Raw genomic sequence first — 12,750 nt, 5'->3', positions numbered from 1 at the left:
AACGCTGCTTCCAAACTCATGACCTTCCCCGGCGAAGAGAGGAAAACCCTTGAGCGTGTTTGAGAAGCAAATCTCCTTCCTATCCTGGGTCAGGACAGAGGCTTTCAGAAGTCTTGGATCAGGATCCACAGAGAGAAACAGGCTGGAATTCTGCACACACACGAGTATCTGTAGGTTTAATCCTTTGGGCTAAAGATGGTGGGCAGGCTGCACGCAGGGAAGGAGGATGGTATTTGGCACAGGGGCCTCATGCTGCATGCCTGGGCCAAAAATGCATCAGGACATTTCCAGAAGAGCCAATCACCCCATTAACTTTTACTCCCTTACTTTTAGAAGAAATATATGCAGTTTGATTATCTTAGCAGAAGAGGCCTATCTGTTGAGTCAAAGAGCGCTCAGTGGGTCCCCGTGGATGGGTTAGGGTAGGCAGTGTAGACAAATCACAGAGGCCAATGGAGTAGGTTAACCGGGCATGGTGTCCCCAGCTTCGTGGAAACCAGGCTGGAAGGAGAAACGCAGTAAAGCCAGGTCCAGCACAGAATGAACCTATGTCAGTTTGTAAACCCGGAGTCACGGGAGTTTCAGGAGTACAGAATGAGCCTTGAGATGTTCCTCAAGAGGAAGGTTGATTTTTAATTGTTAAAGAAATTCCTGCTCAGGTAGAGAATTCAGATGGAATCAGGGAGCCTAAAGCGGAAACATGAATGCCTTTCCCCGACCTGATTTCTCAGCAACGACTCAAGGCCCCGGTGTCCCCCGCGGACAGAGGGGCCCATGCAGCCCCACACAGGCGCACGTACTCTGGGCGTGAACAGCGCCCTTTCTGTCTCTGTGCTCGAACGGACCACACCGCTCGTACTGGTACAGCCCCGGTCCTGGTGTACAGACACTGGCCCCAAGCCCCAGGGTTTGCCGCCTGCCTCTTTGGCCCAGGCCCCTGCCGAAGCCGCGAGGTCCCCAGACGTGACCCATGACGCCTGCCCCGCATGAGGGCCACCAGCTCTGCTGGATGAGCTGAGGCTCTGGTCTCAGCCCCACACTCCTGCCTGCATGGGGCCTGGGAGGGGGACATTGCAGGGAGGTCAGAGGGCATTCAAGTCAGGGCTCCTGCCGTGGTGGCTACACAGACCGGAAGTTTTCTCTGACTCTAAAGTTGAATCAGAACGCTGTGAATGGCTACCTCACTGTGCCTGTGGGCAAGGGCTCTGAGCCCACAGGTGTCGGGTGACTGCACGTGAAGGAAAACAGGCCAGGGGCACGTGGGGAAAGGGGATGAACAGCACTGTGAGCAGAACCGACGGCATTTTGCTTCCATTGTAGTAAAAAACACATCTTCCCACCTTAACTATTTTGGGGTGTGCAGCTCAGTGACATTGAGGTCACTCGTGGTGCCATGCAGTGTCCCCACCATCCATCTCCAGAACTTTGCCATCTTCCCAAACTGATGCCCTGTCCCTGTAAACCCTCACCCCCACCCCGCCCCTCCAGCGCCTGGCCCCCACCATCCACTTTCTGCTTCTACACGTTGGAGTCCTCCAGGGACCTCCGATGAGTGGGATCATGCAGTTTGTCCTTCTGCCTCTGCTCACCTCACTGAGCACCGTGTCCCCCTATGTGGCAGGTGTCCGAATGTCCCTCCTTATAAGGCTGAACCACATCCTGTTGTTTTCATTTATGCTGTTGGGCGGGCAAACCGTGATTCCCGGACGGTGTGAGAACAGTTCTCCCGGCAAGAGCCTGGCCAGGGGTGCAGACATTGTCTCCTGGAGGCTGTGGCCCCGCCGTGGGGAGCGACGGGCCGTGGTCCTCCCAAACCTTAAGGCCTCGGTTCGGAGGGGCCCTGGGAAGACCCTGTTGGTGTGCTAAGACGCGGGATTCTTCCTCTTCCCCTGTGCTGCGAAAACAGCAGGTTTAGAATCAGAATGAAAGACCCAACGGACACAGAAATGTCCCGTTAGTCCCCTTTCCCCCAAACTGTGGTGGCTCCTCGGGCGGGAAAGGGTGGTGTCTAACGGTGCCAGGATGTAAACAGCAGACGAAGCCGGAGCATAGGTCTGGGGCTTCGGGGCCGCGGAGCCACTGCCCCCAGTTTCTTCCTCAGGGAGGCCACGACCACGGGGGCGGCGGGGACAAAGACAGTCGGAGCCACGGAGCTCTGCGTGCCCACCACCCCCAGGTGCTGTGAAACCGTTTCATTTATTTTGTTCCTTCAAGGCTGGGGGCCACGCTCTTGGGGCTCCAGTCCGTGTCCTGAGCAGGGCCGCTGTACAGGACATGGACAATGTCTCGTTTTATCTTTAGGATGGCCTGAGTCTTCCTGAAAAAACAGTGTTTAAGATGAAAAATGAGTCATTCAAAACGAGATATTTTCTCATATAAATCAGACAAATTTCTTTTGGGATGTGTCTCTAACATTCGTAGAGCTCCTTGCTTTCTGATTATTTGGCACATTGTTATAGCTCATGCCCTCCAGGCCCAAGGGATGCTTGTCGAGTCTTTGGGAACGACTGAGCCTCCCCGCCCGGGCTGCTCCCCATCCTCACTTCGAAGGCTGGCCATGAGCAGAACGAGCGCGGTCCCCCAAAGTAGCAGCAGTGGGCTATCCAGTTGCCACACGCGCCTCCCGGGGGCTGTGCAGAGGGTTCCAGAAAACCCAGTTGGGGACCGCGAGGCAAGGAGACCCAGTGACCCAAACCGGCCTGGGAGAGGCCAGAGGCCAGAGGGCAGGTGTCAGGGGGGCAAGCGGGGTTGTGGCTGGAGGTAGAAGAGACGCGGGGTGGGGGGCAGTATCCCCCAAGGGCTCGGGTGGGGGCGCAGCCTCAGGAAGAGAGAAACGGCCTATTATCAAAAAGGGAAAAGCCGGGGACAGAAAGACACTGAAGAACCGGCGGACGGGCGGGCAGAGCTCGGGGGAGGTCAGAGCCTGGGCCGGGGCTCAGGGCAGGTGGGCCCGAGGAGAAGCTGCCACGGAGAGGGGGTCAGTGGGCAGCGGGCGGGCAGCAGGAGGGCCCTCAGGACCCAGTGACCATCCAGCAGCTGCCTCTGGGGGACAGCCAACGGCGTGCGAGAAAGCTAAGCAGGCGGCATCCTGGCGCAGCCCTGGGGAAACACCGGGCACTGGGTCACGAGGGCCACTGAAAGTGGGTGTGGGGGGCAGGGACGGGCAGGAGCTGGGAGAGTCCGGCTGACGGGGCGCCCCACGGCCAGCCCGCCCCCGCCGGTCCCTCGACCTGGCTGCGTCTCTGGGACACCCTTCCCTCCCAGCCCGTGGCTGAATGCCACCCCCTCCTCGTCTTCACACCCCTCACCTCCCTCTCTGCCTCCCCCTCTGCCCTGAAAAGGCCTCCTCATCCTCCAGCATGTGTGGGGCTCCCCGTGTGCCCAGCAGCATTGCAGGCACCTTCCTGGGTTAACCCTCGGAGTCTTCGTGGGAGCCCAGAGACACAGGCACCATCGTCTGCCCAGTTAAAGACTAGAACTCAGGCCAGACGGGTGACCTGCCTGCAGGGAGTGTGTAAGTGACGGAGCAGGACTCACACCTGGGCGGCCTGCCTCCTGCCTTCCAGGCCCCTCCTCTGAGCTGTGCGGCCGCCCCTCAACCTTCAGCGTATTTACGGACCCGGTGACACAAGGCCCACTTCCCTCTCCCAGCCCAGCGGTCCCTGCCCTTCGTGCCCCACCACCGAGTAACAGCAGGGTCTGCCCTGCAAAGGTTTCTATCCATGGGACCATTCCCTGGTCCCCCACACCCACAGCACCTTTCTTGGGCCCCACATACCGGCATTTAAGAAATGCTGCCACACATCAATGAAAATAGGAAGGAGGGGTGTGTTCATTCGGTGCAGAGCCTGGCCTCATCCGAATAGGCAATGTTTCACCAGGTGGGAAAAGTCCCGAGGCAGCAGGCTCCAGACCACAGCCCGGGCGCCAGAGGCCTTAGGTGGAAGGGCAGGACAGAGGGGGAGTGCTCCACCAGAGTCCCCCTGAGCCCAGAGCCCCCTGCCCAGTGTGGGGAACAGGTGCCGGAGGCACATGCAGGCCGAGAGGGGGGAGGCGGTGTCCTTAGCTCTTGCACCTGCTTCTTTGTGTGGGAGTGAGCAGGCGGGGCACGTCTCTCCCATCCATCTTACCGCGCTTCCAGTAAGATTAGGAAGGGCCCACAAAATCAAAGTCCCTAATGCTAACCCTGGAAAAGTAATAAATAATCTTAGAACTAACTCTTAATAAGCAATCTTAGAACTCGTCTTATCTTTCACTGGGCTTGACCAACGTGAAGTTTTTTCAAAAAGGTCATGCCTAGACCCTCTTACACTTTCCACCCAGACCCAAAACCTGATTTATTTTATTTTCAGGTTCCTTACAGTTCATCACAAACAGGGAGACAGCCTTTTCCCGAATGTTTATTTTGCTTGATACTTGCCGAGAGAATTGCGTTAAAATAAGTCCCCGTCCTGAGTATTTACTCCGTGAGTTATTTTATAATCAATCAGCTCACGCAGTGCTCTGGAGGAGCACCTACCACTTGCTTCCCTTCAGCCCCACGGGTAGACCCAGGGCTCAGCAGCACCAAATGCAAGGGGTGCTGGGAGATGTAGTCTTCGCAGGGGGTGCTGGGAGATGTAGTCCACCTTTGGGATGTGGGGGAGATGAAGTCTTCGTGGGCCCAAGAAGAAGAGGAAAGCCCTATGCTATCCTGCTTCCGTCGGACGTTGAGAAGCCATAGTCTTTTACAAACACATACATAATCACTGAGCCACAGCACCCTGAGACCTGTATGATCCCGATTTTAGATCAGACAACCAACGCCAAGAAGGCAACGCGCTCTGCCCTGGGCACACGGCCCGTGAGGAGAAAAGCCCGTCACACATGGACCACCTGTTGTCCACCTGCAGGCCCCAGCCCGGGGTGCTCCCTGTACAGGGACTTGGGGCGGCACCGAGCCTGGCCTGCTAGGCGTCCCTTGGGCCTCCTGGGGGGTCACCTGCTCTTCTCCAGGCGGAGGGGAAGCAGAGCGGGGCAGACCTCCCCCGCCCCCACCGACCTCGCCAGAGGGACAGCCCTGCCCTCGGCCCACCACGGAGACATCGCCTCTGCAGTGAGTCCTCTCACAGCGGACACCTTGCTCCTCCCCGCAAGGCCACACGATGCACAGGGCATGCCCGAGGAGCTTCCGGGGGCTCTGTACTCAAGGCCTCTGATGACAAATCCAAATTCCACAGCTTCGGGGAATCCGTGGCTCTACCAACTGTGATCCAAGCAGTGGGTGAACCCGGGGCCTTGTCGCCTCAGGAACCCTCCCTCTGGACTCTGTGCAGCCCCTGGTCCCTCACCCTTCCCACCCTCTCTGAGCTCTCTCCTCTGGCTTCGCTGACGGCTCCAAGAGGCGGAGGAAACTGGAGGTCATGGCCGGAGCTCCCCAGACCAGCAGTGGTTTTCTGTGTCACGAAAGCAGATCGAACGCGTCGTGCTTCCCTTTACAACCCAAGAAGAGAGGGCTTCTAGATTTCTTTCCCCGAGGAGGAGGGGTGGAGGGCTCGGGTGGCCCCCCTCCAGAAGGAGTTGCTGTGCTGGAAGGGGATGGAGAAGATGCGCATCCAGGGCCAGAGAGCATGCTGGATGGAGATTTGCTGGGCGCCTGTTTCTGGGAAGATAGCCAGGCCCCCACAACCCCTTGGGCCACCCTTTGGTCATCTCACCAGGTGGCCCATCTGCGGGGAAGATGTCTCCGTGCTTTGTTCATGCGCTGTTTGCTGGCCCCAGATTCGTCTTGTTGCCAGAGGAGGCCTGGCAGGCAGTTTCCTCCCTCACAGGGACCGTTCTTTGTGCAGGACTAGAACTCCCCAGGAAGAGGGGATACAGCGAGATCTTGCTGAGGAAATAGTTCTCCTTTGTGGGGGATGCACATGGGGCTGCGAGGCCCGTGCCCTCGACCAGAGCCACCCGCACACCCTCCTCCAACACGCCGCCCCAGAAGGAGAGCGTCCAGGATGAAATTGGGCTCTGAGTCCTGAGCACTCACTGCCCCACAGGTCCCTGCTCATCCTCAGAGCTGTTTCCGGGGGCAGTTGGCCTTAGCGATTCCCTAACTTCTTGGGAAAACCTTCGGGGCATTTGAATGCACCACCCTTTGCAGGTGGCTGCCAACAGGCCTGGTCCAGACGTGCCCCGTGGGGCCAGTCCCCTCTGCACGGCCCAGTGCTGACCACTGCCTCTGAAAGCCCCTCAGTGAGTGACCCTGCATTTTAATCTCCATGTTTCAATATTTGATGGGAAACGTTTGGGAGGGAGAAATCCAACATCTGCTTCGAACTGCGACCCCCAAAGGCCCCATGAAAGCTGGAAGGTGAAGGTCGCATCTGCTCACCCTTGGCCTAAGGACGCAGGAGCCTGCAGTTCAGGCTTTGCTGGGGGAGGTGAGGGGACCCCGGCCTGGTGGCCTGGTCTCACCGCCACAGGAGCTTTCCTCCTGGGCCCATGTCACACCCCCACCTCATCTTTCTGTCCCCGGGGGCCGACAAGCATCCGGTGGCTGTGGAGGCTTGTGCACAAAGTACCGCAAGCCCACGGCTTACACCACCACGCCTGGCTTCTACCTCTGCTCGTGCGTGGCCTGGCCGAGGTGGGCCTCTGCTGGGGTCTCAGCAGGCTGAAAGCAAGGTGTCCCCTCCTGGAGCTCACCGTCCACCTCAAACTCATTCGGGGTCTTGGAGGAATTCAGGTCCTTGAGGCTCCAGGACTGAGGCCCCATGTTTGCACTGGCTGTTGGCCAGGGGCTCTCGGTGCAGAAGGCCCCATCGCCACATGGCCGCCAACTACCTGAGGCAGCAGGATACGCTCCCCCGTGTCCAGGACTGCGTTGTACGCAGCATCCACTGGACACAGGAGCAATCATGTGCTGGACGCACCCCTCACCCAGGGAGGGTCGCCACGGTGCGGCACAGGGCAGGAACTCCAGAGCCACAAGCGTGTTATTTCGTGCTAGGGTCTTTAGAGAAATAAAAATGTTTACACAGTCTCTGCCTCGAGAAACGTAGCCTGTTACAATTGTACGGGGTAGAACAATGAACAAGCCAAAAAATTAATAATACAAACAAGCTCATTTTTATTTCCAGTAAACAGATAAGAAACTGAACACGCGCGCGCACACACACACACACACACACACACACACACTCACACACACACGCACACAGCACCGAGACCTCAGAGCGTGAGGTCCTGCACTGCAGACCTTCTCATCCCATCAGTTCTGATCAGCAAGACACCACCCTCAATATAAGCAAATCATAGGTTTTCAGGAATACAGCAATTTTTTAAAATATATATTTATTTATTCAAGAGAGAGATTGAGTGGGGCCAGGGGAGGCAGAAGAAGAGGGAGAAGCAGACTCCCCGCGGAGCAGGGAGCCCGATGTGGGGCTGGATCCCAGGACCCCGGGATCATGACCTGAGCCGAAGGCAGACACTTAACTGACTGAGCCACCCAGGCGCCCCAGGAATACAGCAATTTTTAAAATGTGATTGTGTCATGCACAAGCCCGCGTGTTTCCTGTGACTGGGCTGATTTCTGCCCTCCCTCCGCCCTAAGACGAGAACTTAGCCTGCGGTGCAGCCTCTGATGCCTGCCCTGTCCGAGGGTGTACTTCCGGGCGGGGGGCAGCCCCTGAGGTGTCCGCGCCCCACCGTGCCCCCCGCGCCCCGCTCGCTTCCTCCCAGGGGTCCGCATGGTGCCGTCCTGGGCAAAGGCGCCGGATCCCCTGGGACGGAGTGCCGGGCTGGCTCACGGACTCTTCCCTCTGCATCCTCTTCGGCTCCCGCCTCTGCCGGACACCACTGTGTCCTGGGGTCTCCGGGCACACCCCCATCTCAGCTGTCCTGGGCCCTCCCTCTCCCTCCTCCATCTGGCCCTGAGGTCTTCGTCCGCACCCACAGACCTATGCGGTCCTTGCTGATGCTGGGATTCGGCATCTCCAAAACACCTCGCCTGTGAGACCCAGAAGCCTTTTCCTGATGTTCGCTCCAGCATGTTTGCTGAGGCAGCAGGAGCTGCGAGTTCAACACGGTCTCGAGGAAATGGGAAGACCGCACCGGCGCCGGCTGGCTGCCCGGCACCGCACTCAGGGCTCACGGCCCGTGGGTGCCCCGGGGCCCTGGGGAGGAGGTTCGCGCTCTCTCCTGAGCCCCCCGCACCCCTTGCGCTCTGGCCTGTCGCTGCCAGCAGTGGGCCGGCCATCGCGGACCCTCGGGGCAGACGGGCTCCGGCCTGCAGCCGCCCCGCACCGGTGTGGCCGCCCCACGCGCGAGGCTGGGAGCCCTGAGTGCCATCCCTGCGGCCGAGGTCGCTGGGTCCGCGTCCCTCCTTCTCAGCCTGCTACCATCGCAGAGAGCCCCCCTTTCCAAAAGGGTCCTCCTCACAGGCTCTGGGCACTGGGACGTCAACGCGTCTTCTCGGGGGGACAACCGACCCACGGCAATGAAAGACGCGGAATTTAGCTTGCAAGCAGAAGGAGAGACAAAAAGAGAAACCGAGTCCTCAGTGTCTGTCAGGATGAGCTTCCTCAGCACAAAACCCAAGCAGGGGCTCAACCAGGTTCAGGTTCCCTGTCAGGTACGCAGGGGCCAGGCCGAGTGGCGGCTTGTGACTGGCAGACCCTGCCCCCGCCCGCCGCTCCACCACCGGGCGCTCAGAGCTTCCTCTCGGGGGCTCCTGTCGCTGATGAGGGGCCAGGGCCGCTGACTCTCAGGCGCCCAATCGAGGTTCCGTCTGTCCCCTGGACCGAGAGTCCTCCTGGGGCCTCACCTCACCCAGGCGCTGGCCGCCCAGGTCGCGTCACGCCAGAGTCCTCCTTGAGGTTGAGGAGCAGCTGGGCTCCCGCCACCCTGGCCCACAGGAAGCGGAGAGGAGAGCACCTTCGGTGCAGACTACGGGCCCGGTGGTGGCAGCCATCTCTCTGGGAATCCCGGTCCGCAGCCTGAAAACGCATTTATCTCCACCGATCTCAAAACTCTACTGAAATGGCCTGCTCTCCTTTTATAAATCCATGAAATAAAAATAATGAAAATGAAGAAAGCAAAGAGTGTTCCCTCACCTGCATGGCGTCACGGGAGCTGAGGTGCTGGGGGACGCAGGGCTCGGGTCCAGCTCTGCGGGGACAGACGAACAGTGGTGCCCGATGGACGCACGGGGGGTGGAAGCCAGGCGTGAGCACGCGGCGTGTGCGCCCCAGGACCCTGCGGCAGGATTCAGGGCAGCCTCGGAAACAGAGCAGGAAGTGGAAGTCTCTGTGGGAAGAGTGGGGCTCCAGATGTCTGGCCCCCTGCCCCCCTCGCCCAGCGGAAAGGGCGCTCCACGCTGGGGACCCCAGGGGGTGGGAGGCAGGAATGCCCAGTGCAGGGCGAGGCCCTCCGCCTCTGGTTCCCAAGCTGCTGTGACCACAGCCTCGGCCTGCGTGCGTCCCCCACGACCTCCAGACAGGAGCAGAGCCCCCCCAGAAATCTGCAGGCCCCCGAGACAAGCCTCAGCAGGAGATACTCGGGAGATGACCAGCCATTTAAGGGAAGCACTAAGTAACATGGCAGAAAGCAAAACAGCCTTCAAAAAGGAAAGAAAAGCTCGGAGAAAACTGACATTTCTGGAAAGAGAAATTTTTTTAATTTGTCATCCAATAGAAAAGGAGAATAAACGGAAGAGTATGACTTCTTCTCTTCATAATCCAAGAAAAATCAAGAGAACAACAAAGATCTCTTTGAAACAAAGACAAGCGAAATAAAAAGTTCAGTTAGAAGGTTAGAGTGTAAAGTTGAGGAAATCTCTCTCAAATTATAAAATGAGAAAAGAAGACAATTAAAAAAAAAACTGGAAGAATCGTGGGGCTTTCGAGCCGGCTAACAGGAGCCTGCAGCAGGTGGGAGAAGAGAGGAGCAGAGGAAGGAGAATCAGCGCGGAGAGGGCAGGGGAGGCGTCCCCGGGCACAGGCGCTGAGGGCTCCAGGGCTCGGTCCGCAGCTTCCGCCTCCAGGGGATGAGCTTTGAGAAGGCGCCATCGAGGAACCAGGGTGCTCGTGACAGGGCACGTGCTGGACAAGGGTCCCCCAGAGAGCAGCAGAGCCAGGGCAAGAAGCCCTCCTCGGGCGCTGCGTGGGGGCTGGGGGCCGGGGCCCAGGACACTGTCCCCAGGCCGTCCTGCCAGGTGACCCTCCCACTGGGTGACCCTCCCTCTTGATGACCCTCCTGCCGGGTGACCCCCCGGCCAGGGCGGCCAGCCTTCCCCAGGGCACCGTGCCAGCGTCTGCCCTCTCCCCACACATCCTGGGCTGGGCATCTTGAGACCCTGGAGTGCCAGGAAGCAAGCCCAGTGCAGGCGTCCCACACCCTCGGCATCAGCGTCCGGCCACCCACGCCAAGCCTTGTCCTCATGAGCGGGCTGGCAGAAGCCGGTGGGGCTGTAACCCAGAGCGTTAGCAGGTGTCTGTGCTGCGGGCCCAGGGGCACCCACTGGATCTCCTCTTTCGCAAGTGAGAAGTTACATCGTAAGAGGGTCCTGATAGCAAGGTGAGGCCGGAAAAAGTAAAATACGGTATTGAGGTGGTGAAACTTGGCTTGAAATAGGCTGTTTGCCCCGGGAGTGTCCCTCCAGGCGAGGTGCTGAGCCACAGGCACCATCTTGCACGATCCGTCGGAGTCCTGCGTCTCTAAACATTCCGCCCCAGCTGCTCCCCGGGCGGCGAACAGCCTCTGGACTGCACGTGCCAGTTTGCTCGAAAGCCAGCCTGTGTCCCTTGAATGGACGAGCCTCCCTGCCTCTATGTCTTTATAACCACACATCCCGGAAACGTCCACTTACAAAGCTCTTTTCAGCTGATGGATTCTCCTGAAGGAGGTCCCTGTGGGGCCGGTGTCCCGATCAAACGTCTGCCTCCCTCTCTCCCTCTGAAGCACCTGCCTGGACCCCACACTGGCCGTGCTGGTGCTGCCGCTGCAGCTGGATGTCTCAGGGCTGCAAGCTGAGGGGCCACCGGTTAGCTATTTGGTGCCCAGAGGGACCAGAACTAAGATTCTGCAACTCTCCAAACCCCCACTTGGAGCAATGCAGTTTTGATTAGAGGAGTTTCCACAAGGGCCACTGGGTCTCCGAGGGAACCATACTGAGTGCTCGGGGTCCACTCCTGGAAGGGGACAGATGTGGGACATTTCCCTGAGTCCTCCCACCATCCGGGGCCCCAGGAGCCAGCACACCAGGACTCGAGGTCAGTGCAAGCCGCCACTGGATGCACACAGACCCGCCCTGCACCCAGGTCAGGGCCAGGGGACGCTTCCATGTTGGACCCAGGTGGACCGTGCAGTCCCTGTGCGCAGGCTGGCGTGCTTGAACGAAGCACGTCACTCCGTGGGCCCGTCTGTGCCCTGATTCAGTGTCCCAGCTTCAGGGGACAGCTCCTGCAATGACACCATCGTCTGCATCCCTAGCTGGCCCTTTCGATACCTGCAAACAGAGAAGCGAGGGAAGATCAAACCGGGTTCTGCACGTCCGCGGCTCTGGGAGTCGTGTTTAAACGGTGCTCAGGGGCCGCTGCTGTGCTCAGGTCTGGGGCTAGCATGGTAGGTCCCACAGGAGGACCCGGGTGCGTCTGCTCTGCCGGCTTCGCCTCACTGATCCCTCGCCTTCTCTGCTGTGCGCCCACGCTCTGTGGCGTCCCTAACTTCTCAGGACAGGAGGATCGGGCGGGGAGATGCCGAGTGTACGGGAGCCTCTGGACTGGGCTGGCAAGGAGACGGCCCCTGAGAAACAGCCCCGACGAGCGCAGATAGGGAAAGACAACCAGGATGCAAACTGGCCGGCTCCACCGGGTGCCCTCCCGAGACCCGGGGACTGGAGACGGGCCGGGCCTGCTTTGTAACAGCGGGGCCGGGGGGCAGACACAGACACCAGCAAACTGCACCTGTGGACATCGGGCGCAGGGTCCTGAGAAGACGCTGGAGGTGGGCGGAGGAGGAGGAGAGGGACCAGAGAGTCCCTGGGGACTCACGCCTGTCAATCTAAAACACCACCTGCAGACACGGTTCACAGCAGCATGGTCCGGGAAGAGCGACGGATGACTCAGCATCTCCCGGATCCTCTGTGTGGCCACCAAGTACAGACCCCTCACCGACGGCTCATCAAAGACAACGTGGACATCGGTGTGAACTGTGAGAAAATCTGTGTGAAGATACTTGGAAAGCATCCTTACATTAATGTAGACAATACTAGTTATTGCTAACAACCATGTAATCCACACTGGCGTTGGGTGTTGGATGGGCACAGGTACAGATCAGCCCCCAAAATCATCGCCAGGCTGTGAACAGAGGCCATCTGGCTCCGAATTACAGTTGAAACGCATGTGTGATGTAAATATACATGTAATACTGGACATACAGCCGTGTGCAAATGTACAGTTTTCATGTCACGAGGGCTGGGGGCCCCCTGTGGGTGCCCTCAGATGGTGGCCGGGGAGTGTGAGGGGTGAGCCCCCCAGGGGCGGGTGTGATGCAGCCCAGGCTCGGGGCCACAGAAGGTGCTCGGGACACAGAATCGTCCTCCATGCATACACAGAACGAAAGGGGAGGGAGGGGAGCCGTCCTGAGAAGACAGTGGTCAGGCGCATGGACCCATTTCCAGGTGCAGAGCGTGTGCACCCAGAGAGGACCAGTGTTAGCAACATCAGGGGCGGTGGGGAAGTTTGCAAAGAGGCCGCTCATTTGATGTCAGCGGCA

General features: G+C 59.1%; 1 protein-coding gene across 16 annotated transcripts in view; it reads left to right on the top strand.

Annotated features, from left to right (window-relative positions):
- The window catches only part of MYT1L (myelin transcription factor 1 like), a 419,036-nt gene that overhangs the window by 391,377 nt on the left and 14,909 nt on the right, over positions 1–12,750 (top strand). The window lies entirely within an intron of this gene.

This window comes from Zalophus californianus, chromosome 8, assembly GCF_009762305.2.
Source record: "Zalophus californianus isolate mZalCal1 chromosome 8, mZalCal1.pri.v2, whole genome shotgun sequence".
NCBI lineage: Eukaryota > Metazoa > Chordata > Mammalia > Carnivora > Otariidae > Zalophus > Zalophus californianus.
The sequence above is the reverse complement of the archived record's forward strand: the minus strand, read 5'-3'. Positions and strand labels throughout refer to the sequence as shown.